Below are 27,659 nucleotides of genomic sequence, written 5' to 3'. Positions count from 1 at the left end.
CTATTTTTGAAAATCTCCCATTGAAAAAATATAATTTTGTTGCTGAAAACTTGGGCCACAAAATAAACCTGCAGTTTTTCAAATTGCTTTTGCTTCAATGGTTTCCATAAAAAAACCTATATATCTAAGCATCCGAATGGCTTCAAGAAGAATTCTGAATGATTGAAAATTTGGTTGCTTGCCAAGTCTGCTAATTTTGGCGAGTCGATTTGTTCTCTTAGTTTTTGTGATCTGACAACTGTCTCGGTGAGTTATTATCAATTGAGGTTGTTGTGCTCACCGAATTCATTTCAGGTGTTTTTAAAAACTAATCAACATAGCTGGAATTCCAACCCACGCACACAGAACGTATTAGATTAACAGTCTATCCTTCGACTAAACCACTCGGACACCCTGTCTGCACTGAACTCATTCGTTGGAAAATTGAATCGAACAATAAAAATTTGAAGCAAAGATATGCTACGCTTTAAATAGAATATTTTTTTGCTCAAAATTAAAAATCAAAAAAACTATCGAATCAAGGCATCGTTCGATCAAAAATAGTTTTGAAGTTTTTGTAAATTAAATGTATTGACGAAGTAAGCATTCTAGTCTTGAAACAGGACTAGTTCGAATCGCTTTATAGACCAAATCGTTTCGCCAATTTTTCAAGTTTTCTAAGCAAACTGTTAGAGCTTTCAAACTATCATACGAAGCGAAGTGAAAATTTAGGGAAAATTTTTTTTGTCTTGCTTCCATTGAAAAACGATAGTTTTTTGTGGAAAAGCTGATAAAAAAAAGCAACCTGCAATTTTTCAAAATTCCATTATTTGAATGTTTTCGATAGAAAAACCTTTAAAAATGGTCATCCGATTTTCTTCATGAAAAAACTGAAAGCTTTTCAACGTTTCCTTGCTTGACTAAACTGCTTAGACAAATTTCAAAAAATGGTGAGCCGATTTTTTTTCTAATACCTTGTGATCTGACATATTTCTCAGTATGTTTTTAACAAAATTTGGTAAAAATCAGTTTTTGTGCTTACTGAATTCTGTTCAGGTGTTTTCGAAAACTAATTGTCAGAGATGAGATTCGCACCCAGGAACACAAAGCGTATTGGATAAGCAGTCTAATGTCTTAAGAAATCGGCGGATTTAATACCAGAGGTCATTCGCTGGTAAATTAAATCGAACCAAAAAAATTTTGAAGCAAAGATGCTATGCTTCAAATAGATTATTGTTTTGTTCAAAATAATAAAACCTATCAAAGCAAGCCATTGCTTGATCGAGTATAGAATTGACATCTTTGTATAAAAACTGGAAAGACGAGGTAAGCACTGTGGTTTCAGAACAGGACAAGTTCAAAGCGTTTTATAGACCAACTCGTTTCACTGAAATTTCAAGTTTTTCTAAGCAACCTGTTAGAGCTTTCAAACAATGAAACGAAGCGAAGCAAAAATTTATGAGAAACCTATTTTCGAAATTCTCCCATTGAAAAAATATTTTTTTGTTGCTGAAAACTTGGGCCACAAAACTAACCTGCAATTTTTCAAGATGCTTTTGCTTCAATGGTTTCCATAAAAAAACTTATATATTTAGCCATCCGAAATGCTTCAAGAAGAATTCTAAATGATTGAAAATTTGGTTGCTTGCCAAGTCTGCTAATTTTGGCGAGTCGTTTTATTCTCATAGTTTTTGTGATCTGACAACTGTCTCGATGAGTTTTTAACAAACTTAGGTAAACAATCATTTTCTAGGCTTACCGAATTCAGTTCATATATTTTTAAAAACGAGTCGGCACAGATGGTATTCGATACCAGGCACGCAGACCGTTTTGAATTAGCAGTCCAATGCCATATTATTTTGGCCACCCTGTCTGACCACAGGTCAGCTATTGGTATATCAAAAAGAACCAAAAAAAAATTTGCAGCAAAGTTTGAAATTTCAAAACAATTGTGAAGCACTCTACTTTTAGTACAGTTTTAGTTCAAATTGTTTTCTTTGCCAACTCGTTTCGCTAAAATTTTCTAAGCAATCCAATAAAGCTTCGAAACTATGAAACAATGCAAAACAAAATTTAAAATAACTTCAACTTAGGTTACTTCCAAAGGAGGTAATTTTTTTTGCAGAAAAACTCGGCCAAAAAAGTAAAATTAATTTTTTCAAAGTTTTTTTTCGCTTGGAGGGTTTGTTTCAATTTAAAAACGGAAAACGTTGGCCATTTGATTTTCTTGATGAAATAACTCTAAATTGTTTCAAAGTTTGCTTGCGTGATTAGTCTGCTCAGACAAATTGCAATTGGTTGCATTCCATTTTGTGCTGTGAATTTTTGTGATCTGTAAACGTTTTTGGTGAGTTGTTAACAAAATTAGGTAAATATCAGTTTTTGTGGGTACCTATTTCAGCTCAGGTGTTTTAGAAAACTAATCGACAGGGATGGTATTCAAACCCACGCACGCAGAACATATTGGATTAGCATTTCAATGCCTTGACCTCTCCGCCAACCTGTAAGACCTGAAATCAAACATTGGTGAATGCAATCGAACCAATAAAAGAATTAAGCAAAGTTGCTTTTCTTCAAATAGAATAATTTTTTTGCTCAAAACAATGAAACCTATCAACTCTTACCAAAACTTTGCATTATTTTACTTGATGTCTATGACTTTAAACTGGAAGGCTGAAGTAGGTACTCTAATTTTAGAACAGTACTCATTTCAGAACGTTTCATAGACCAAACCAGTTCGCTAAAACTTCATGTTTTTCTGAGTGAGCTTTGAAACTATGAAAGGAATCGAAACAAAAATATAAGAAAAACTTCAATTTTAATTGCTTCCATAGAAAACCGATAATTTTTTGCGGGAAAGCTCGGCCAAAAACGTTACCTCAATTTTTTGAAATTCCATTGATTGATTAGTTTCGATTGAAAAACGTATAACATTGGCCAACCGACTTTCTTCTTGAAACAACTTGTTGTTTTTCAAACTTTGATTGCTTGACTACTTTGCTTAGACAAACTTCAATTGTTTGCCTGCCGAATCTTTCTCAAAAAACTTTGATTTAAAAATTATTTAGTGAGTTCTAAACATATTTAGGTAGAAATCACTTTTTGTGCTCATCGAGTTCAGTTGATGTTTTAAAAAACTTATTCGACAGAGATGGAATTCAGAGCCACGCACTCAGACCATATTGGAGTTATATTCCAACGGCGTAAACAACTCGGCCACCCTGTCTAAAGGCAATCATTGATTAAATGAATCGAACCCAAAAAAATGAAGCAAACTTGCTTCGCTTCATATAGAATAATTATTAGCTCAGAACAAAAAAACGTATCAAATCAAGCTATTGTTCGATCAAAACTATATTTGACGTTGGGTATATGAAATGTATTGATGAAATAAGCTTACCAGTCTTAGAACAGGACTAGTGCAAATATTTTTATAGACCAAATCGTTTCGCTAAAAATTCCAGTTTTTCTTAGTCACCTGTTAGAGCTTGGAAACTATCAAACGATGCGAAACAAAAAATTAAGGAAAACCTAATTTTACATTGCTTCCGTTGAAAAACGATAGTTTTTTGTGGAAAAACTCGGCCGAAAAAGTAACCTGAAGTTTTTCAAAAATCCATGCCTTGAATGGTTTCAACAGAGAAACGTATAACATGGGCCATCCGATTTTCTTCATGAACAAACTTAAAATTCTTCAACATTTGGTTGCTTGACTACTCTGCTTAGACAAAACTCGGAGACTCGGTTTGATTCAATGTAAAAAAAACGGAAATTAATTGGCCAATTGCTTGATGAAAAATTTTTTTCAAAGTTTGCTAGCATGATTAGTCTGCTCAGACAATTTTCAATTGGTTGCATTCCAATTTGTGCTGTGAAATTTTGTGATCTGTAAATTTTTTTGGTGAGTTGTTAACAAAATTAGGTAAATATCAGTTTTTGTGGGTACCTAATTCAGCTCAGGTGTTTAAAAAAACTAATCGACAGGGATGGTATTCAAACCCACGCACGCAGAACATATTGGATTAGCATTTCAATGCCTTAACCTCTCCGCCAACCTGTAAGACCTGAATTCAAACGTTGGTAAATGCAATCGAACCAATAAAAAATTTAAGCAAAGTTGCTTTTCTTCAAATAGAATATTTTTTTTGCTCAAAACAATGAAACCTATCAACTCTTACCAAAATTGTGCATTATTTGACTTGATGTCTATGAGTTTAACCTTATTTTAGAACAGTACTCATTTCAGAACGTTTCATAGACCAAATCAGTTTGCTAAAACTTCATGTTTTTCTGAGCGAGCTTTGAAACTATGAAAGGAATCGAAACAAAAATATCAGAAGAACTTCAATTTTAATTGCTTCCATAGAAAACCGATAATTTTTTGCGGGAAAGCTCGGCCAAAAACGTAACCTCAAGTTTTTTGAAATTCCATTGATTGATTAGTCTGTGTATTTGAAATTAAATGATGAAGTTAGCAATTTAGCCTTAGAACAGGGCTAGTTCAAATAGTTATTTGAACCAAATCGTGCTACAACACAAAATAAGGTAATTTTTTTATTCTTCCTAGACAAAATTAGGTAAATATCAGTTTTGTGCCTACAAAATTCAGTTCAGATGTTTTGAAAAACTAATCGACGGGTATGGGATTCGGACCCACGCACGCACAACATATTGAATATCACTTCAACCCCTTAACCCCTCGGGCAAACTGAAACATCAGAACTCAATTTTTGGTAAATTGAATCGAACAAATAAAAAATTAAAGCAAAGTTGCTTCGCTTCAAATAGAATAGTTTTTTTTTGCTCAAAACAAAAAACTTATCAAATCAAGCCATTGTTCGATCAAAAATAGACTTGACGTCTGTGTATAGAAAAAATAACGATGAAATAAGTACTCTAGTCTTAGAACAGAACTAGTGCAAATCTTCTTAAAGACCAAATAATTTCGCTAAATTTTCAAGGTTTTTTAAGCAACCTGTTAGAGCTTTAAAACTATCAAACGAAGCGACACAAAAAATTAAGTAAAACCTAATTTTTATTGCTTACGTTGAAAAACGATAAATTTTTGTGGAAAAACTCGGCCAAAAAAGTAACCTGAATTTTTTCAAAATCCATGCCTTAAATGGTTTCAATAGAAAAACGTATAACCTTGGCATTCCGATTTTCTTCCTGAACAAACCTAAAATTTTCAACATTTAGTTGCTTGACTAGTCTGCTTAGACGAACTGCAAAATTTTTGGGTGAGTTATTAACAAAATTAGGAAATAATCAGTTTTTGTGCTTACCGAATTCATTTCAGGTGTTTTTAAAAACTAATCGACAGGGATGGGATTCGGAACCACGCACGCAGAATATATTGAATAGCATTTCAACCCTTAACCTCTCGGGAAACCTGTAGGACCAGAAGTCATTTTTTAGTAAAATGAATTGAACCAATAAAAAATTAGGCAAGGTTGCTTCGCTTCAAATTGAATAATTATTTAGCTCAAATTAGAAAAAAACTTATCAAATCAAGCCATTGTTCGATCAAAAATAAACAAGACGTCTGTGTATAGAAAATATAATGACGAAACGAAATAAGCTCTCTATTCTTAGAACAGGACTAGTGTAAATATTTCTATAGACCAAATCGTTTCGCTTAAGTTTCAAGTTTTTCTGAGCAACCTGTTAGGCTTTGAAACTATCAAACGAAGCAAAACAAAAAATTAGGGGAAACCTGATTTTGAATTGCCTTCATTGAAAAACGATGTTTTTTTTGTGGAAAAACGGCCAAAAAAGTAACCTGAATTTTTTCAAAATCCATGCCTTAAATGGTTTCAATAGAAAAACGTATAACCTTGGCATTCCGATTTTCTTCCTGAACAAACCTAAAATTTTCAACGTTTGGTTGCTTGACTAGTCTGCTTAGACGAACTGCAAAATTTTTGGGTAAGTTATTAACAAAATTAGGAAATAATCAGTTTTTGTGCTTACCGAATTCATTTCAGGTGTTTTTAAAAACTAATCGACAGGGATGGGATTCGGAACCACGCACGCAGAATATATTGAATAGCATTTCAACCCTTTAACCTCTCGGGAAACCTGTAGGACCAGAAGTCATTTTTTAGTAAAATGAATTGAACCAATAAAAAATTAGGCAAGGTTGCTTCGCTTCAAATTGAATAATTATTTAGCTCAAATTAGAAAAAAACTTATCAAATCAAGCCATTGTTCGATCAAAAATAAACAAGACGTCTGTGTATAGAAAAAATAACGATGAAATAAGTACTCTAGTCTTAGAACAGAACTAGTGCAAATCTTCTTAAAGACCAAGTAATTTCGCTAAATTTTCAAGGTTTTTTAAGCAACCTGTTAGAGCTTTAAAACTATCAAACGATGCGACACAAAAAATTAAGTAAAACTTAATTTTTATTGCTTACGTTGAAAAACGATAAATTTTTGTGGAAAAAATCGGCCAAAAAAGTAACCTGAATTTTTTCAAAATCCATGCCTTAAATGGTTTCAATAGAAAAACGTATAACCTTGGCATTCCGATTTTCTTACTGAACAAACCTAAAATTTTCAACGTTTGGTTGCTTGACTAGTCTGCTTAGACGAACTGCAAAATTTTTGGGTGAGTTATTAACAAAATTAGGAAATAATCAGTTTTTGTGCTTACCGAATTCATTTCAGGTGTTTTTAAAAACTAATCGACAGGGATGGGATTCGGAACCACGCACGCAGAATATATTGAATAGCATTTCAACCCCTTAACCTCTCGGGAAACCTGTAGGACCAGAAGTCATTTTTTAGTAAAATGAATTGAACCAATAAAAAATTAGGCAAGGTTGCTTCGCTTCAAATTGAATAATTATTTAATTCAAATTAGAAAAAAACTTATCAAATCAAGCCATTGTTCGATCAAAAATAAACAAGACGTCTGTGTATAGAAAATATAATGACGAAACGAAATAAGCTCTCTATTCTTAGAACAGGACTAGTGTAAATATTTCTATAGACCAAATCGTTTCGCTTAAATTTCAAGTTTTTCTGAGCAACCTGTTAGGCTTTGAAACTATCAAACGAAGCAAAACAAAAAATTAGGCGAAACCTGATTTTGAATTGCCTTCATTGAAAAACGATGTTTTTTTGTGGAAAAACGGCCAAAAAAGTAACCTGAATTTTTTCAAAATCCATGCCTTAAATGGTTTCAATAGAAAAACGTATAACCTTGGCATTCCGATTTTCTTCCTGAACAAACCTAAAATTTTCAACGTTTGGTTGCTTGACTAGTCTGCTTAGACGAACTGCAAAATTTTTGGGTGAGTTATTAACAAAATTAGGAAATAATCAGTTTTTGTGCTTACCGAATTCATTTCAGGTGTTTTTAAAAACTAATCGACAGGGATGGGATTCGGAACCACGCACGCAGAATATATTGAATAGCATTTCAACCCTTTAACCTCTCGGGAAACCTGTAGGACCAGAAGTCATTTTTTAGTAAAATGAATTGAACCAATAAAAAATTAGGCAAGGTTGCTTCGCTTCAAATTGAATAATTATTTAGCTCAAATTAGAAAAAAACTTATCAAATCAAGCCATTGTTCGATCAAAAATAAACAAGACGTCTGTGTATAGAAAATATAATGACGAAAAGAAATAAGCTCTCTATTCTTAGAACAGGACTAGTGTAAATATTTCTATAGACCAAATCGTTTCGCTTAAATTTCAAGTTTTTCTGAGCAACCTGTTAGGCTTTGAAACTATCAAACGAAGCAAAACAAAAAATTAGGGGAAACTGATTTTGAATTGCCTTCATTGAAAAACGATGTTTTTTTTGTGGAAAAACGGCCAAAAAAGTACCCTGAAGTTTTTCAAAACTCCATGCCTTGAATGGTTTCAATAGAAAAACGTATAACATTGGCCATCCGATTTTCATCATGAACAATCTTAAAGTTTTTCAATGTTTGTTTGATTGACTAGTCTGCTTTGACGAACTTCAGGGGTTTGTGAGCCAATTCCTACTACATTTTATGATCTGACAAATTTTTTGTTGAGTTTTTTTACATATTTAGGTTAACATCATTTTTGGTGCCTACCAAATTCAGTTCAGGTGTTTTAAAAAATTACAGGACAGGAATGGGTTTCGAAACCACGCACGCAGAGCATATTGGAAAGCACTTAAACCCCCTAACCCCTCGGGCAATTTGGAAGATCAGAAGTCGATTTTCGATAAAATGAATCGAACCAATAAAAAAAGAAAGCAAAGCTGCTTCGCTGCAAATAGAATAGTTTTTTTTGCTCAAAACAAAAAAAAAAACGTATCAAATCAAGCCATTGTTCGATGAAAAGTAGACTTGACGTCTGTGTGTAGAAAATATAATGGCGAAATAAGCACTCTTGTCTTAGAACATGACTAGTGCAAAACTTCTTATAGACCAAACCGATTCGCTAAAATTTCAAGTTTTTCTAAACACCCTGTTAAATCTTTGAAACTATCAAACGAAGCGAAACAAAAAATTAAGGAAAACCTAATTTATTTGCTTCCGTTGAAAAACGTTAGTTGTGGAACAACTCGGCCAAAAAAGTAACCTGAAGTTTTTCAAAACTCCATGCCTGGAATGGTTTCAATAGAAAAACGTATAACATTGGTCATCCGATTTTCTTCATGAACAATCTTAAAATTTTTCAACGTTTTTTTGCTTGACTAGTCTGCTTAGACGAACTTTAAGGGTTTGCGAGTCGATTCTTACTCCAATTTTTTGTGACCTGGCAAGTTTTTTGGTGAGCTCAAAACACTCAAATAACGATTACGCAGGGTCTCAGGTTTTGGAGATGCGGTGCACATATCTCCGTGCCTCTCGCATGCAAAGCGAGGGCTCTAACGTTCGGGCTGCCTCCACGTTGTGGTAAAGTACCGCGTAGGTGTTTTGCCCAGTCGGCAATTTTGAGTTTTTTTCTTAGTAGTTCTGCTTTTGACATGAAGTTTCAACATGCAATAGTTTTTTTCTGCAGAAAGCCAAAAACAATTACGGAAGCTCTGGAGATGCAGGGCATTGATCCCCTTACCTCTCGCATGCGAAGCGAGCGCTCTACCATTTCAGTTACATCCAAGTTTTTAATAACTATCGCGCAGGTCTCTAGCTCAATCGGCAACTATGAGATTTTTTTTCGCAGAAAGTCTGCTTCTGTTAGGAAGTTTCAATATGCAATACTTTTTCTTCAGAAAGCAAACAACAATTACGCAGATTATCAGGTTATGGAGATGCAGGGCCTCTTTCTCCGAACCTCTCGCAAGCAAAGCGAATGATCTACCATTCGGGATACCTCCACGTTGTGTTAAAGTATCGCGTAGGTAGTTTGCCCAGTCGGCAATTCTGAGTTTTTTTTGGGAAGATCTGCTATTGGATTGAAGTTTCAATGTGCAATAGTTTTTCTGCAGAAAGAGAAAACAATTACGGCATGTCTGAAGTTTTGTAGATGCGGGGAATTGATCCACGTACCACTCTCATGCGAAACGAGCTCTCTACAATTTGAGCTACATCCACGTTGTTAAGAAACATCGCGTAGGTCTCTTGCTCAGTCGGCAACTATGAGGTTTTTTTTCGCAGAAAGTCTGCTTCTGTTAAGAAGTTTCAATATGCATTTTTTTCCCTCAGAAATCAAACAACAATTACGCAAGGTATGAGGTTATTGAGATGCAGGGCCTTCATCTCCGAACCTTTCGCAAGCAAAGCGAGCGATCTACCATTCGGGATACCTCCACGTTGTGTTAAAATTTCGCGTAGGTAGTTTGTCCAATCGGCATTTCTAGATCTGCTATTGGATTGAAGTTTCAATGTGCAATAGTTTTTCTGCAGAAAGAGAAAAACAATTACGGAATGTCTTAAGTTTTGGAGATGCGGTCATTGATCCCGGTACCTCTCGCATGCGAAGCGAGCGCTCTACCATTATACCTACATCCCCGTTGTTAAAACCTATCGCATATGTCTCTTGCTCAGTCGGCAACTATGAGTTTTTTCGCAGAAAGTCTGCTTCTGTTAAGATTTTTCAACATGCAATAGTTTTTCTTCAGAAAGCAAACAACAATTATGCAAGGTGTCAGGTTATGGAGATGCAGGGCATTCATCTCCGAGCTCTCGCAAGCAAAGCGAGCCATCTACCATTCGGGCTCTCTCCACGTGTAAAACTATCGCGTAGGTGTTTTGGCCAGTCGGCAGTTATGAGTTTTTTCCAATAGGTCTGCTTTTGGAATGAAGTGCAATAGTTATTCTGCAGAAAGCGAAAACATTTACGGAAGCTCTGGAGATGCGGGGCATTGCTACCCGAAACTCTCGCATGCGAAGCGCGCGCTCTATTATTTGAGCTACATCCACGTTGTTTAAGATTATCACGCTGGTCTAGCTCAGTCGGCAACTATGAGGTTTTTCGCAGAAGGTCTACTTTTGAATGAAGTTTCAATATGCAATAGTTTTTCTTCTGAAAGCGAATAACGATTACGCAGTATCTCAGGTTTTGGAGATGCGGGGCATTTACCTCCATGCCTCTCCCATGCAAAGCGAGGGCTGTAACGTTCGGGCTGCCTCCACCTTGTTGTAAAGTACTGCTAAGGTGTTTTGCCCAGTCGGCAATTTTGAGTTTTTTCTTAGTAGTTCTGCTTTTGGCATTAAGTTTCAATATGCAATAGTTTTTCTTCAGAAAGCGAATAACAATTGCGCAGGGTCTCAGTTTTTGGAGAAGCGAGGTATTTATATCCGTATCTCTCGCATGCAAAGCGAGCGCTCTACCATTCGGGCTACCTCCACGTTGTGTTAAAGTATCGCGTAGGTAGTTTATCCAGTCGGAAATTCTGAGTTTTTTTCTTAGTAGGTCTGCTATTGGATTAAAGTTTCAATGTGTAAAAGTTTTTCTGCAGAAAGATAAAAACAATTACGGAAGGTCTTAAGTTTTGGAGAGTTGGGGCATTGATCACCGTACCTCTCGCATGCGAAGCGAGCGCTCTACCATTTGAGCTACATCACCGTTGATTAGATCTATCGCGTTGGTCTGATGCTCAGTCGGCAACTATGAGGTTTTTTGTCGCAGAAAGTCTGCTTCTGTTAAGAAGTTTCAATATGAAATACTTTTTCTCCAGAAAGCAAACAACAATTACGCAAGGTCTCAGGTTATGGAGATGCAGGGCCTCCATCTCCGAATCTCTCGCAAGCAAAGCGAGCGATCTACCATTCGCGATACCTCCACGTTGTGTTAAAGTATAGCGTAGGTAGTTTGTCCAGTCGGCAATTCTGAGTTTTTTCTTGGTAGATCTGCTATTGGGTTGAAGTTTCAATGTGCAATAGTTTTTCTGCAGAAAGAGAAAAACACTCACGAAATGTCCTAAGTTTTGGAGATTTTGGGCATTGATACCGGTTCCTCTGGCATGCGAAGGGAGCGCTCTACCATTAGAGCTACATCCCCGTTGTTAAGATCTATCGCGTAGGTCTCATTCTCAGTCGGCAACTATGAGGTTTTTTGTCGCAGAAAGTCTGCTTCTGTTAAGAATTTTCATTGTGCAATACTTTTTCTTCAGAAAGCAAACAACAATTACGCAAGGTCTCAGGTTATGGAGATGCAGGGCGTTTATCTCCGAACCTCTCGCAAGCAAAGCGAATGATCTACCATTCGGGATACCTCCACGTTGTTTTAAAGTATCGCGTAGGTAGTTTGCCCAGTCGGCAATTCTGAGTTTTTTTTGGGTAGATCTGCTATTGGATTGAAGTTTCAATGTTCAATAGTTTTTCTGCAGAAAGAGAAAAACAAACAATTTCGAAATGTCTTAAGTTTTGGAGATGCGGGGCATTGATCTCCGTACCTCTCGCATGCGAAGCGAGCGCTCTACCATGTGACGTACATCCTCGTTGTTAAGAACAATCGCGTAATTCTCTTGCTCAGTCGGCAACTATGAGGTTTTTTGCAGAAAGTCTGCTTCTGGAAAGAAGTTTCAATATGCAATATTTTTTCTCCAGAAAGCAAACTACAATTACGCAAGGTCTCAGGTTATGGAGATGCAGGGCGTTTATCTCCGAACCTCTCGCAAGCAAAGCGAGCGATCTACCATTTGGGGTACCTCCAATTTGTGTTAAAGTATCGCGTAGGTAGTTTGTACAGTCGGCAATTCTGAGTTTTTTCTTGGTAGATCTGCTATTGGGTTGAAGTTTCAATGTTCAATAGTTTTTCTGCAGAAAGAGAAAAATTAAACAATTTCGAAATCTCTTAAGTTTTGGAGATGCGGGGCATTGATCTCCGTACCTCTCGCATGCGAAGCGAGCGCTCTACCATGTGACGTACATCCCCGTTGTTAAGAACAATCGCGTAATTCTCTTGCTCAGTCGGCAATATGAGGTTTTTCGCAGAAAGTCTGCTTCTGGAAAGAAGTTTCAATGTGCAATATTTTTTCTCCAGAAAGCAAACAACAATTATGCAAGGTCTCAGGTTATGGAGATGCAGGGCCTTCATCTCCGAATCTCTCGCAAGCAAAGCGAGCGATCTACCATTCGCGATACCTCCACGTTGTGTTAAAGTATAGCGTAGGTAGTTTGTCCAGTCGGCAATTCTGAGTTTTTTCTTGGTAGATCTGCTATTGGGTTGAAGTTTCAATGTGCAATAGTTTTTCTGCAGAAAGAGAAAAACACTCACGAAATGTCCTAAGTTTTGGAGATATTGGGCATTGATACCGGTTCCTCTGGCATGCGAAGGGAGCGCTCTACCATTAGAGCTACATCCCCGTTGTTAAGATCTATCGCGTAGGTCTCATTCTCAGTCGGCAACTATGAGGTTTTTTTGTCGCAGAAAGTCTGCTTCTGTTAAGAATTTTCAATGTGCAATACTTTTTCTTCAGAAAGCAAACAACAATTACGCAAGGTCTCAGGTTATGGAGATGCAGGGCGTTTATCTCCGAACCTCTCGCAAGCAAAGCGAGCGATCTACCATTTGGGGTACCTCCACTTTGTGTTAAAGTATCGCGTAGATAGTTTGTCCAGTCGGCAATTCTGAGTTTTTTCTTGGTAGATCTGCTATTGGGTTGAAGTTTCAATGTTCAATAGTTTTTCTGCAGAAAGAGAAAAACAAACAATTTCGAAATGTAATAATTTTTGGAGATGCGGTGAATTGATCTCCGTACCTCTCGCATGCGAACCGAGCGCTCTACCATTTGACGTACATCCCCGTTGTTAAGAACAATCGCGTAATTCTCTTGTTCAGTCGGCAACTATGAGGTTTTTCGCAGAAAGTCTGCTTCTGGGAAGAAGTTTCAGTATGCAATAGTTTTTCTTCAGAAAGCAAACAACAATTACGCAAGGTCTCAGGTTATGGAGATGCAGGGCGTTTATCTCCGAACCTCTCGCAAGCAAAGCGAGCGATCTACCATTTGGGGTACCTCCAATTTGTGTTAAAGTATCGCGTAGGTAGTTTGTACAGTCGGCAATTCTGAGTTTTTTCTTGGTAGATCTGCTATTGGGTTGAAGTTTCAATGTTCAATAGTTTTTCTGCAGAAAGAGAAAAACAAACAATTTCGAAATGTCTTAAGTTTTGGAGATGCGGGGCATTGATCTCCGTACCTCTCGCATGCGAAGCGAGCGCTCTACCATGTGACGTACATCCCCGTTGTTAAGAACAATCGCGTAATTCTCTTGCTCAGTCGGCAACTATGAGGTTTTTCGCAGAAAGTCTGCTTCTGGAAAGAAGTTTCAATGTGCAATATTTTTTCTCCAGAAAGCAAACAACAATTATGCAAGGTCTCAGGTTATGGAGATGCAGGGCCTTCATCTCCGAATCTCTCGCAAGCAAAGCGAGCGATCTACCATTCGCGATACCTCCACGTTGTGTTAAAGTATAGCGTAGGTAGTTTGTCCAGTCGGCAATTCTGAGTTTTTTCTTGGTAGATCTGCTATTGGGTTGAAGTTTCAATGTGGAATAGTTTTTCTGCAGAAAGAGAAAAACACTCACGAAATGTCCTAAGTTTTGGAGATATTGGGCATTGATACCGGTTCCTCTGGCATGCGAAGGGAGCGCTCTACCATTAGAGCTACATCCCCGTTGTTAAGATCTATCGCGTAGGTCTCATTCTCAGTCGGCAACTATGAGGTTTTTTTGTCGCAGAAAGTCTGCTTCTGTTAAGAATTTTCAATGTGCAATACTTTTTCTTCAGAAAGCAAACAACAATTACGCAAGGTCTCAGGTTATGGAGATGCAGGGCCTTCATCTCCGAATCTCTCGCAAGCAAAGCGAGCGATCTACCATTCGCGATACCTCCACGTTGTGTTAAAGTATAGCGTAGGTAGTTTGTCCAGTCGGCAATTCTGAGTTTTTTCTTGGTAGATCTGCTATTGGGTTGAAGTTTCAATGTGGAATAGTTTTTCTGCAGAAAGAGAAAAACACTCACGAAATGTCCTAAGTTTTGGAGATATTGGGCATTGATACCGGTTCCTCTGGCATGCGAAGGGAGCGCTCTACCATTAGAGCTACATCCCCGTTGTTAAGATCTATCGCGTAGGTCTCATTCTCAGTCGGCAACTATGAGGTTTTTTTGTCGCAGAAAGTCTGCTTCTGTTAAGAATTTTCAATGTGCAATACTTTTTCTTCAGAAAGCAAACAACAATTACGCAAGGTCTCAGGTTATGGAGATGCAGGGCGTTTATCTCCGAACCTCTCGCAAGCAAAGCGAGCGATCTACCATTTGGGGTACCTCCACTTTGTGTTAAAGTATCGCGTAGATAGTTTGTCCAGTCGGCAATTCTGAGTTTTTTCTTGGTAGATCTGCTATTGGGTTGAAGTTTCAATGTTCAATAGTTTTTCTGCAGAAAGAGAAAAACAAACAATTTCGAAATGTAATAATTTTTGGAGATGCGGTGAATTGATCTCCGTACCTCTCGCATGCGAACCGAGCGCTCTACCATTTGACGTACATCCCCGTTGTTAAGAACAATCGCGTAATTCTCTTGTTCAGTCGGCAACTATGAGGTTTTTCGCAGAAAGTCTGCTTCTGGGAAGAAGTTTCAGTATGCAATAGTTTTTCTTCAGAAAGCGAATAACGATTACGTAAGGTCTCAGGTTATGGAGATGCAGGGCCTTCATCTCCGAACCTCTCGCAAGCACAGCGAGCGATCTATCATTTGAGCTACACCCCCGGTCTTTAAAACTATCGCGTAGGTCTTGAGATCAATCGGTAACCATGAGGTTTTTTCTCGAAAGGTCTGCTTTCCGAATGAAGTTTCAATGTGCATTAGTTTTTACTTCAAAAAGCAAAAAACAATTGCACAGGGTCTCAATTAACTTTCTCCAGAAAACTACTGAATATTGAAATCTTGTACAAGAAATACCTTCCCAGAAATTTTATAACCTCTAGTTTGCCGACTGAAACAAAAGCTTCCTCGACAGTTCAAAACTATGGGAATGTAGCTCAAATGGTAGAGCGCTGGCTTTGTATGCGAAAGGTACGGGGATTGATGCCCCGCATCTCCAAAAATAGAGCCACTCATCAAATGCTAATCACTATCTCAAGATAATATATTTCATATTGAAATTCCTAACAAGTAGATTTTCTGCGAATGAAAAGAAAAACTTCATAGTTGCTGACTAAGCGAAAAAAACTTCCGCGAGATTTGATTGTAATGGGGATGAAGGTCAAATGGTAGAGCGCCTACTTAGCAAGCCAGAAGTACGGGGAGTAATACCCGGCATCTCCGAAGTTAAGGACATCGAGCAATACTTTCTTCGGAAAAACACTGAAAATTGAAGTCTTATACAAGAAATACCTTCCAAGAAAATTTATAACCTCTTGTTTCCCGACTGAAACAAAAGCTTCCTCGACAGCTCTAAACTATGGGGATGTAGCTCTAATGGTAGAGCGCTCGCTTAGAATGCGAGAGCTAGGGGGATCAATGCCCCGCATCTCCAAAATTAGAGCCACTCATCAAAAGGTAATCACTATCTCCAGATAATCTATTGCATATTGAAATTCCTAACCAGTAGATTTTCTACGAACGACAAGAAAAACTTCATAGTTGCTGACTAAGCGAAAAAAACTTCCGCGAGATTTGATTGTAATGGGGATGAAGGTCAAATGGTAGAGCGCCCACTTATAAAGCCAGAAATACGGGGAGCAAAACCCCGCATCTCCAAAGTTAAGGACATCGAGTATTTAATTAACTTTCTCCAGAAAACTACTGAATATTGAAATATTGTAAAGGAAATACCTTCCCAGAAAATTTATAACCTCCTGTTTCCCGACTGAAACAAAAGCTTCCTCGACAGTTCTAAACTATGGGGATGTAGCTCAAATTGTAGAGCGGTCGCTTTGCATGCGAGAGGTACGGTGATCGATGCACCGCATCTACAAAACAAGAGCCACTCATCAAAAGGTAATCACTATCTCTAGATAATCTATTGCATATTGAAATTTCTAACAAGTAGAATTTCTGCGAACGAAAAGAAAAACTTCGTAGTTGCTGACTAAGCGAAAAAAAAATCCGCGAGATTTGATAAACATGGCATAGAGGTCAAATGGTAGAGCGCCTACTTAGCAAGCCAGAAGTACGGGGAGCAATTCCACGCATCTCCGAAGTTAAGGACATCGAGCAATTAATTAACTTTCTTCAGAAGACTAGTGAATTTTGAAGTCTTATACAAGAAATACCTTCCCAGAAAATTTATAACCTCTTGTTTGCCGACTGAAACAAAGGCTTCCTCGACAGTTTTAAACAATGGGGATGTAGCTCAAATGGTAGAGCGCTCGCATTGCATGCGAGAGGTACGGGGATTGATGCCACGCATCTCCAAAACTAGAGCCACTTATCAAATGGAAATCAATATCTCCAGATATTCTATTGCATATTGAAATTCCTAACAAGTAGATTTTCTGCGAACGAAAAGAAAAACTTCATAGTTGCTGACTAAGCGAAAAAAACTTCTGCGAGATTTGATAACCATGGGATGTAGGTCAAATGGTAGAGCGCCAACTTATCGAGCCAGAAATACGGGGAGCAATACCCCGCATCTCCAAAGGTAAGGACATCGAGTATTTAATTATTTTCTTCAGAAAACTACTGAATATTGAAATCTTGTACAAGGAATACCTTCCCAGAAAATTTATAACCTGTTGTTTCCCGACTGAAACAAAAGCTTCTTCGACAGTTCTAAACTATGGGGATGTAGCGCAAATGGTAGAGCGCTCTCTTTGCATGCGAGAGGTACTGGGATCGATGCCCCGAATCTCCAAAGATAGAGCCACTCATCAAATGGTAATCACTATCTCAAGATAATCTATTGCATATTGAAATTCCTAACAAGTAGATTTTCCGCGAACGAAAAGAAAAACTTCATAGTTGCTGACTAAGCGAAAAAAAAATCCGCGAGATTTGATGAACATGGGATGTAGGTCAATTGGTAGAGCGCCCACTTATCAAGCCAGAAGTACGGGGAGCAATACTCCGCATCTCCAAAGTTAAGGAAATCGAGTATTTAATTAACTTTCTTCAGAAAACTACTGAATATTGAAATATTGTACAAGGAATACCTTCCCAGAAAATTTATAACCTCTTGTTTGCCGACTGAAACAAAGGCTTCTTCGACAGTTCTAAACTATGGGGATGTAGCTCAAATGGTAGAGCTCTCTCTTTGCATGCGAGAGGTACCGGGATTGATGCCCCGAATCTCCAAAACTAGAGCCACTCATCAATTGGTAATCACTATCTCAAGATAATCTATTGCATATTGAAATTGCTAACAATTAGATTTTCTGCGAACGAAAAGAAAAACTTCATAGTTGCTGACTAAGCGAAAAAAAATTCCGCGAGATTTGATGAACATGGGATGTAGGTCAATTGGTAGAGCGTCTACTTATCAAGCCAGAAGTACGGGGGGCAATACTCCGCATCTCCAAAGTTAAGGACATCGAGTATTTAATTAACTTTCTTCAGAAAACTACTGAATACTGAAATCTTCTACAAGAAATACCTTCCCAGAAAATTTATAACCTCTTGTTTGCCGACTGAAACAAAAGCTTCCTCGACAGTTCTAAACTATGGGGATGTAGCTCAAATGGTAGAGCGCTCGCTTTGCATGCTAGAGGTACGGGGATCGATGCCCCGGATGTCCCAAACTAGATCGACTCATCAAAAGGTAATCACTATCTCCAGATAATCTATTGCATATTGAAATTCCGAACAATTAGATTTTCTGCGAACGAAAAGAAAAACTTCAGCGAAAAAAAATTCCGCGAGATTTTTGTAAACATGGGATGTAGGTCAAATAGTAGAGCGCCTACTTAGCAAGCCAGAAGTACGGGTAGCAATACCCCGCATCTCCGAAGTTAAGGACATTGAACAATTAATAACTTTCTTCAGAAAACTACTGAAAATTGAAGTCTTATACAAGAAATACCTTCCAAGAAAATGTATAACCTCTTGTTTGCCGACTGAAACAAAGGCTTCCTCGACAGTTCAAAACTATGGGGATGTAGCTCAAATGATTAAGAGCTCGCTTTGCATGCGAGAGGTACGATGATCGATGCCCCGCACCTCCAAAACTAGAGTCACTCATCAAATGGTAATCACTGTCTCCAGATAATCTATTGCATATTGAAAGTCCTAACAAGTAGATTTTTTGCGAACGAAAAGAAAAACTTCATAGTTGCTGACTAAGCGAAAAAAACTTCCGCGAGATTTGGTAGTAATGGGGATGAAGGTCAAATGGTAGAGCGCCCACTTATCAAGCCAGGAGTACGGGGAGCAATACCCCGCATCTCCAAAGTTAAGGACATCGAGTATTTAATTAACTTTCTTCAGAAAACTTCTGAATATTGAAATCTTTTACAAGAAATACCTTCCCAGAAAATTTATAACCTCTTGTTTGCCTGAAACAAAGGCTTCAACGACAGTTCAAAACTATGGGGATGTAGCTCAAATGGTAGAGCGCTCGCTTTGCATGCGAGATGTACGGGGATCGATGCCCCGCATCTCCAAAAGTAGAGCCACTCATTAAATGGTAATCACTATCTCCAGATAATCTATTGCATATTGAAATTCCTAACAAGTAGATTTTCAGCGAAGAAAAACTTCATAGTTGCTGACTAAGCGAAAAAAAACTTCCGCGAGATTTGATAGTAATGGGGATGAAGGTCAAATGGTAGAGCGCCCACTTATCAAGCCAGAAGTACGGGGAGCAATACCCCGCATCTCCGAGGTTAAGGACATCGAGTATTCAAATAACTTTCTTTAGAAAACTACTGAATATTGAAATCTTGTACAAGAAATACCTTCCCAGAAATTTTATAACCTCTCGTTTGCCGACTGAAACAAAGGCTTCCTCGACAGTTGTAAACTATGGGGATGTAGCTCAAATGGTAGAGCGCTCGCTTTGCATGCGAGAGGTACGGGGATACATGCCCCGGATCTCCAAAACTAGATCGACTCATCAAATGGTAATCACTGCCTCCAGATAATCTATTGCACTTTGAAATTCCTAACAAGTAGATTTTCTGCGAACGAAAAGAAAAACTTCATAGTTGCTGACTAAGCGAAAAAAAAATTCCGCGAGATTTGATACCCATGGGATGTAGGTCAAATGGTAGAGCGCCTTCTTAACAAGCCAGAAGTACGGGGAGCAATACCCCGCATCTCCGAAGTTAAGGACAATGAACAATTAATTAACTTTCTTTAGAAAACTACTGAGTATTGAAATCTTGTACAAGAAATACCTTCCCAGAAACATTATAACCTCTTGTTTGCCGACTGAAACAAAAGCTTCCTCGACAGTTCTAAACTATGGGGGTGTAACTCAAATGGTAGAGCGCTCGCTTTGTATGCGAGAGGTACGGGGATCGATGCCCGCATCTCCAAAAGTAGAGCCACTCATCAAATGGTAATCACTATCTCCAGATAATCTATTGCATATTGAAATTCCTAACAAGTAGATTTTCTGCGAACGAAAATAAAAGCTTCGTAGTTGCTGACTAAGCGAAAAAAAAATCCGCGGGATATGATAAACATGGGATGTAGGTCAAATGGTAGATCGCCTACTTAGCCAGCCAGAAGAACGGGAAGCAATACCCCGCATCTCCGAAGTTAAGGACATCGTGCAATTAATTAACTTTCTTCAGAAAACTACTGAATATTGAAGTCTTATACAAGAAATACCTTCCCAGAAAATTTATAACCTCTTGTTTGCCGACTGAAACAAAGGCTTCCTCGACAGTTGTAAACTATGGGGATGTAGCTCAACTGGTAGAGCGCTCGCTTTGCATGCGAGAGGTACGGGGATCAATGCCCCGGATCTCCAAAATTAGATCGACTCATCAAATGGTAGTCACTGTCTCCAGATAATCTATTGCACATTGAAATTCCTACCAAGTAGATTTTCTGCGAACGAAAAGAAAAACTTCATAGTTGCTGACTAAGCGAAAAAAAAATTCCGCGAGATTTGATAACCATGGGATGTAGGTCAAATGGTAGAGCGCCTACTTAACAAGCCAGAACTACGGGGAGCAATACCCCGCATCTCCGAAGTTAAGGACATTGAACAATTAATTAACTTTCTACAGAAAACGAATGAAAATTGAAGTCTTATACAAGAAATACCTTCCCAGAAAATTTATAACCTCTTGTTTGCCGACTGAAACAAAGGCTTCCTCGACAGTTCTTAACTATGGGGATGTAGCTCAAATGGTAGAGCGCTCGCTTTGCATGCGAGAGGTACGGGGATTAAGCCCGGGATCTCCAAAACTAGATCCACTCAATAAATGGTAATCACTGTCTCCAGATAATCTATTGCATATTGAAATTCCTAACATAGTTTTTCTGCGAACGAAAAGAAAAAGTTCATAGTTGCTGACTCAGCGAAAAAAAATTGCGCGAGATTTGATAACCATGGGATGTAGGTCAAATGGTAGAGCGCCTACTTAACAAGCCAGAAGTACGGGGAGCAATACCCCGCATCTCCGAAGTTAAGGACATTGAACAATTAATTAAATTTCTTCAGAAAACTACTGAAAATTGAAGTCTTATTCAAGAAATACCTTCCCAGAAAATTTATAACCTCTTGTTTGCCGACTGAAACAAAGGCTTCCTCGACAGTGCTGAACTATTGGGATGTAGCTTAAATGGTAGAGCGGTCGCTTTGCATGGGAGAGGTACGAGGATCGATGCCCCGGATCTCCAAAACTAGATCCACTCATTAAATGGTAATCACTGTCTCAAGATAATCTATTGCATATTGAAATTCCTAACAAGTAGATTTTCTGCGAACGAAAAGAAAAACTTCATAGTTGCTGACTAAGCGAAAAAAAATTCCGCGAGATTTGATAACCATGGGATGTAAGTCAAATGGTAGAGCGCCTACTTAACAAGCCAGAAGTACGGGGAGCAATACCCCGCATCTCCGAACTTAAGGACATTGAACAATTAATCAACTTTCTTCAGAAAACTACTGAAAATTGAAGTCTTATACAAGAAATACCTTCCAAGAAAAATTTTAATCTCTTGTCTGCCGACTGAAACAAAAGCTTCCTCGACAGTTCTAAACTATGGGGATGTAGCTCAAATGGTAGAGCACTCGCTTTGCATGCGAGAGGTACGGAGATCGATGCCCCGCATCTCCAAAAGTATAGCCACTCATCAAATGGTAATCACTATCTCCAGATAATCTATTGCATATTGAAATTCCTAACAAGTAGATTTTCTGCGAACGAAAATAAAAGCTTCGTAGTTGCTGACCAAGCGAAAAAAAAAATCCGCGAGATCTGATAAACATGGGATGTAGGTCAAATGGTAGATCGCCTACTTAGCCAGCCAGAAGTACGGGGAGCAATACCCCGCATCTCCGAAGTTAAGGACATTGAACAATTAATTAAATTTCTTCAGAAAACTACTGAAAATTGAAGTCTTATACAAGAAATACCTTCCCAGAAAATTTATAACCTCTTGTTTGCCGACTGAAACAAAGGCTTCCTCGACAGTGCTGAACTATTGGGATGTAGCTTAAATGGTAGAGCGGTCGCTTTGCATGGGAGAGGTACGAGGATCGATGCCCCGGATCTCCAAAACTAGATCCACTCATTAAATGGTAATCACTGTCTCAAGATAATCTATTGCATATTGAAATTCCTAACAAGTAGATTTTCTGCGAACGAAAAGAAAAACTTCATAGTTGCTGACTAAGCGAAAAAAAATTCCGCGAGATTTGATAACCATGGGATGTAAGTCAAATGGTAGAGCGCCTACTTAACAAGCCAGAAGTACGGGGAGCAATACCCCGCATCTCCGAAGTTAAGGATATCGAGCAATTATTTAACTTTCTTCAGAAAACTACTGAATATTGAAGTCTTATAGAAGAAATTCCTTCCCAGAAAATTTATAACCTCTTGTTTGCCGACTGAAACAAAGGCTTCCTCGACAGTTCTAATCTATGGGGATGCAGCTCAAATGGTAGAGCGCTCTCTTTGCATGCGAGAGGTACGGGGATCGATGCCCCGGATCTCCAAAACTAGATCAACTCATCAAATGGTAATCACTGTCTCCAGATAATCTATTGCATATTGAAATTCCTAACAAGTAGATTTTCTGCGAACGAAAATAAAAACTTCGTAGTTGCTGACTAAGCGAAAAAAAAATCCGCGAGATTTGATAAACATGGGATGTAGGTCAAATGGTAGAGCGCCTACTTAGCCAGTCAGAAGTACGGGGAGCAATACCCCGCATCTCCGAAGTTGAGGACATCGAGCAATTAATTAACTTTCTTCAAAAACTACTGAATATTGAAGTCTTATACAAGAAATACCTTCCAAGAAAAATTTTAACCTCTTGTTTGCCGACTGAAACAAAGGCTTCCTCGACAGATCTAAACTATGGGGATGTAGCTCAAATGGTAGAGAGCTCGCTTTGCATGCAAGAGGTACGGGGATGGATGCCCCGGATCTCCAAAACTAGATCCACTCATCAAATGATAATCACTGTCTCCAGATAATCTATTGCATATTGAAATTCCTAACAAGTAGATTTTCTGCGAACGAAAATAAAAACTTCGTAGTTGCTGACTAAGCGAAAAAAAAATCCGCGAGATTTGATAAACATGGGATGTAGGTCAAATGGTAGAGCGCCTACATAGCCAGCCAGAAGTACGGGGAGCAATACCCCGCATCTCCGAAGTTGAGGACATCGAGCAATTAATTAACTTTCTTCAGAAAACTACTGAATATTGAAGTCTTACACAAGAAATTCCTTCCCAGAAAATTTATAACCTCTTGTTTGCCGACTGAAACAAAGGCTTCCTCCACAGGTCTAAACTATGGGGATGTAGCTCAAGTGGTAGAGCGCTCGCTTTGCATGCGAGAGGTACGGGGATCGATGCCCCGGATCTCCAAAACTAGATCCACTCATCAAATGGTAATCACTGTCTCCAGATAATCTATTGCATATTGAAATTCCTAGCAAGTAGATTTTCTGCGAACGAAAAGAAAAACTTCATAGTTGCTGACTAAGCGAAAAAAAATTCCGCGAGATTTGATAACCATGGGATGTTGGTCAAATGGTAGAGCGCCTACTTAACAAGCCAGAAGTACGGGTAGCAATACCCCGCATCTCCGAAGTTGAGGACATCGAGCAATTAATTAACTTTCTTCAGAGAACTACTGAATATTGAAGTCTTATACAAGAAATACCTTCCAAGAAAAATTTTAACCTCTTGTTTGCCGACTGAAACAAAGGCTTCCTCGACAGATCTAAATTATGGGGATGTAGCTCAAATGGTAGAGAGCTCGCTTTGCATGCAAGAGGTACGGGGATGGATGCCGCGGATCTCCAAAACTAGATCTAGTCATCAAATGATAATCACTGTCTCCAGATAATCTATTGCATATTGAAATTCCTAACAAGTAGATTTTCTGCGAACGAAAAGAAAAACTTCATAGTTGCTGACTAAGCGAAAAAAACTTCCGCGAGATTTGATAGTAATGGGGATGAAGGTCAAATGGTAGAGCACCCAATTATCAAGCCAGAAGTACGGGGAGCAATACCCCGAATCTCCAAAGTTAAGGACATCGAGTATTTGATTAACTTTCTTCAGAAAACTACTGATTATTGAAATCTTATACAAGAAATACCTTCCCAGAAAATTTATAACCTCTTGTTTGCCGACTGAAACAAAGGCTTCCTCGACAGTTCTAAACTATGGGGATGTAGGTCAATTAGTAGAGCGCCCACTTATCAAGCCAGAAGTACGGGGAGCAATACCCCGCATCTCCGAAGTTAAGGACATTGAACAATTAATCAACTTTCTTCAGAAAACTACTGAAAGTTGAAGTCTTATACAAAAAATACCTTCCAAGAAAAACTTTAACCTCTTGTTTGCCGACTGAAACAAAAGCTTCCTCGACAGTTATAAATCATGGGGATGTAGCCCAAATGGTAGAGCGCTCGCTTTGCATGCGAGAGGTACGGGGATTGATGCCCCGGATCTCCAAAACTAGAGCGACTCATCAAATGGTAATCACTATCTGCAGAAAATCTATTGCATATTGAAACTCCTAACAAGTAGATTTTCTGCGAACGAAAAGAAAAACTTCATAGTAGCTGGCTAGGCGAAAAAAAGTTCCGCGAGATTTGATAAACATGTGATGTAGGGCAAATCGTAGAGCGCCTACTTAGCAAGCCAGAAGTACGGGGAGCACTACCCCGCATCTCCGAAGTTAAGGACATCGAGCAATTAATTAACTTTCTTCAGAAAATTACTGAATATTGAAATCTTGTACAAGAAATACTTTCCCAGAAAATTTATAACCTCTCGTTTGCCGACTGAAAGAAAATTTTCCCCGACAGTTCTAAACTATGAGGATGTAGCTCAAATGGTAGAGCGCTCGCTTTGCATGCGAGAGGTACGGGGATCGATGCCCCGCATCTCCAAAACTAGAGCCACTCATCAAATGGTAATCACTATTTCAAGATAATCTATTGCATATTGAAATTCCTAACAAAAAGATTTTCTGCGAACGAAAAGAAAAACTTCATAGTTGCTGACAAAGCGAAAAAAAATTCCGCGAGATTTGGTGAAAATTGGATGTAGGTCAATTGGTAGAGCGCCCACCTATCAAGCCAGAAGTACGGGGAGCAATACCCCGCATCTCCAAAGTTAAGGACATCGAGTATTTAATTAACTTTCTTCAGAAAACTACTGAATATTGAAATCTTATACAAGAAATATCTTCCCGGGAAATTAATAACCTCTTGTTTGCCGACTGAAACAAAAGCTTCCTCGACAGTTCTAAACTATGGTGATGTAGCTCAAATGGTAGAGCGCTCGCTTTGCATGCGAGAGGTACGGGGATTGATGCCCCGGATCTCCAAAACTAGAGCGACTCATCAAATGGTAATCACTATCTGCAGAAAATCTATTGCATATTGAAACTCCTAACAAGTAGATTTTCTGCGAACGAAAAGAAAAACTTCATAGTAGCTGGCTAGGCGAAAAAAAGTTCCGCGAGATTTGATAAACATGTGATGTAGGGCAAATCGTAGAGCGCCTACTTAGCAAGCCAGAAGTACGGGGAGCACTACCCCGCATCTCCGAAGTTAAGGACATCGAGCAATTAATTAACTTTCTTCAGAAAATTACTGAATATTGAAATCTTGTACAAGAAATACCTTCCCAGAAAATTTATAACCTCTCGTTTGCCGACAGAAAGAAAAGTTTCCCCGACAGGACTAAACTATGGGGATGTAGCTCAAATGGTAGAGCGCTCGCTTTGCATGCGAGAGGTACGGGGATCGATGCCCCGTAGCTCCAAAACTAGAGCCACTCATCAAATGGTAATCACTATCTCAAGATAACCTATTGCATATTGAAATTCCTAACAAGTAGATTTTCTGCGAACGAAAAGAAAAACTTCATAGTTGCTGACTAAGCGAAGAAAAATTCCGCGAGATTTGGTGAACATTGGATGTAGGTCAATTGGTAGAGCGCCCACTTATCAAGCCAGAAGTACGGGGAGCGATACCCCGCATCTCCAAAGTTGAGGACATCGAGCAATTAATTAACTTTCTTCAGAAAACTACTGAATATTGAAGTCTTACACAAGAAATTCCTTCCCAGAAAATTTATAACCTCTTGTTTGCCGACTGAAACAAAGGCTTCCTCGACAGGTCTAAACTATGGGGATGTAGCTCAAGTGGTAGAGCGCTCGCTTTGCATGCGAGAGGTACGGGGATCGATGCCCCGGATCTCCAAAACTAGATCCACTCAACAAATGGTAATCACTGTCTCCAGATAATCTATTGCATTTTGAAATTCCTAACAAGTAGATTTTCTGCGAACGAAAAGAAAAACTTCATAGTTGCTGACTAAGCGAAAAAAAATTCCGCGAGATTTGATAACCATGGGATGTTGGTCAAATGGTAGAGCGCCTACTTAACAAGCCAGAAGTATGGGGAGCAATACCCCGCATCTCCGAAGTTGAGGACATCGAGCAATTAATTAACTTTCTTCAGAGAACTACTGAATATTGAAGTCTTATACAAGAAATACCTTCCAAGAAAAATTTTAACCTCTCGTTTGCCGACTGAAACAAAGGCTTCCTCGACAGATCTAAATTATGGAGATGTAGCTCAAATGGTAGAGAGCTCGCTTTGCATGCAAGAGGTACGGGGATGGATGCCGCGGATCTCCAAAACTAGATCTAGTCATCAAATGATAATCACTGTCTCCAGATAATCTATTGCATATTGAAATTCCTAACAAGTAGATTTTCTGCGAACGAAAAGAAAAACTTCATAGTTGCTGACTAAGCGAAAAAAACTTCCGCGAGATTTGATAGTGATGGGGATGAAGGTCAAATGTTAGAGCGCCCACTTATCAAGCCAGAAGTACGGGGAGCAATATCCCGAATCTCCAAAGTTAAGGACATCGAGTATTTGATTAACTTTCTTCAGAAAACTACTGATTATTGAAATCTTATACAAGAAATACCTTCCCAGAAAATTTATAACCTCTTGTTTGCCGACTGAAACAAAGGCTTCCTCGACAGTTCTAAACTATGGGGATGTAGGTCAATTAGTAGAGCGCCCACTTATCAAGCCAGAAGTACGGGGAGCAATACCCCGCATCTCCGAAGTTAAGGACATTGAACAATTAATCAACTTTCTTCAGAAAACTACTGAAAGTTGAAGTCTTATACAAGAAATACCTTTCAAGAAAAATTGTAACCTCTTGTTTGTCGACTGAAACAAAGGCTTCCTCGACAGTTCTAAACTATGGGGATGTAGCTCAAATGGTAGAGCGCCTACTTAGCAAGCCAGAATTACGGGGAGCAATACCCCGCATCTCCAAAGTTAGGGACATCGAGTATTTAATTAACTTTCTTCAGAAAACTAGTGAATATTGAAATCTTGTACAAGAAATACTTTCCCAGAAAATTTATAACCTCTCGTTTGCCGACTGAAAGAAAATTTTTGCCCGACAGTTCTAAACTATGAGGATGTAGCTCAAATGGTAGAGCGCTCGCTTTGCATGCGAGAGGTACTAGCATCGATGCCCCGCATCTCCAAAGCCTGTAAGACGAGAGGCCAATCATTGGTAAATTGAATCGAACCAATAAAAAATTAAAGCAATTCAAGCCATTCCTCGATCAAAATAAGACTTGATGTCTGTGTATATAAAATGTAATGACGAAGTTAGCACGC

General features: G+C 38.6%; 1 non-coding gene across 1 annotated transcript; it reads left to right on the top strand.

The window, feature by feature from the left end:
* The first annotated feature begins 20,198 nt into the window (after nucleotides 1-20,198).
* On the top strand, nucleotides 20,199-20,271 carry Trnaa-ugc (transfer RNA alanine (anticodon UGC)). Its single transcript has one exon. It is a non-coding gene; the product is annotated as a tRNA-Ala (tRNA).
* The last annotated feature ends 7,388 nt before the right edge of the window (nucleotides 20,272-27,659 follow it).

Source organism: Symsagittifera roscoffensis, chromosome 7 (genome assembly GCF_963678635.1).
Source record: "Symsagittifera roscoffensis chromosome 7, txSymRosc1.1, whole genome shotgun sequence".
Taxonomy (NCBI): Eukaryota; Metazoa; Xenacoelomorpha; order Acoela; family Convolutidae; genus Symsagittifera; species Symsagittifera roscoffensis.
Note: the sequence above shows the minus strand (reverse complement) of the source record. Positions and strands in the feature narration are given on the sequence as shown.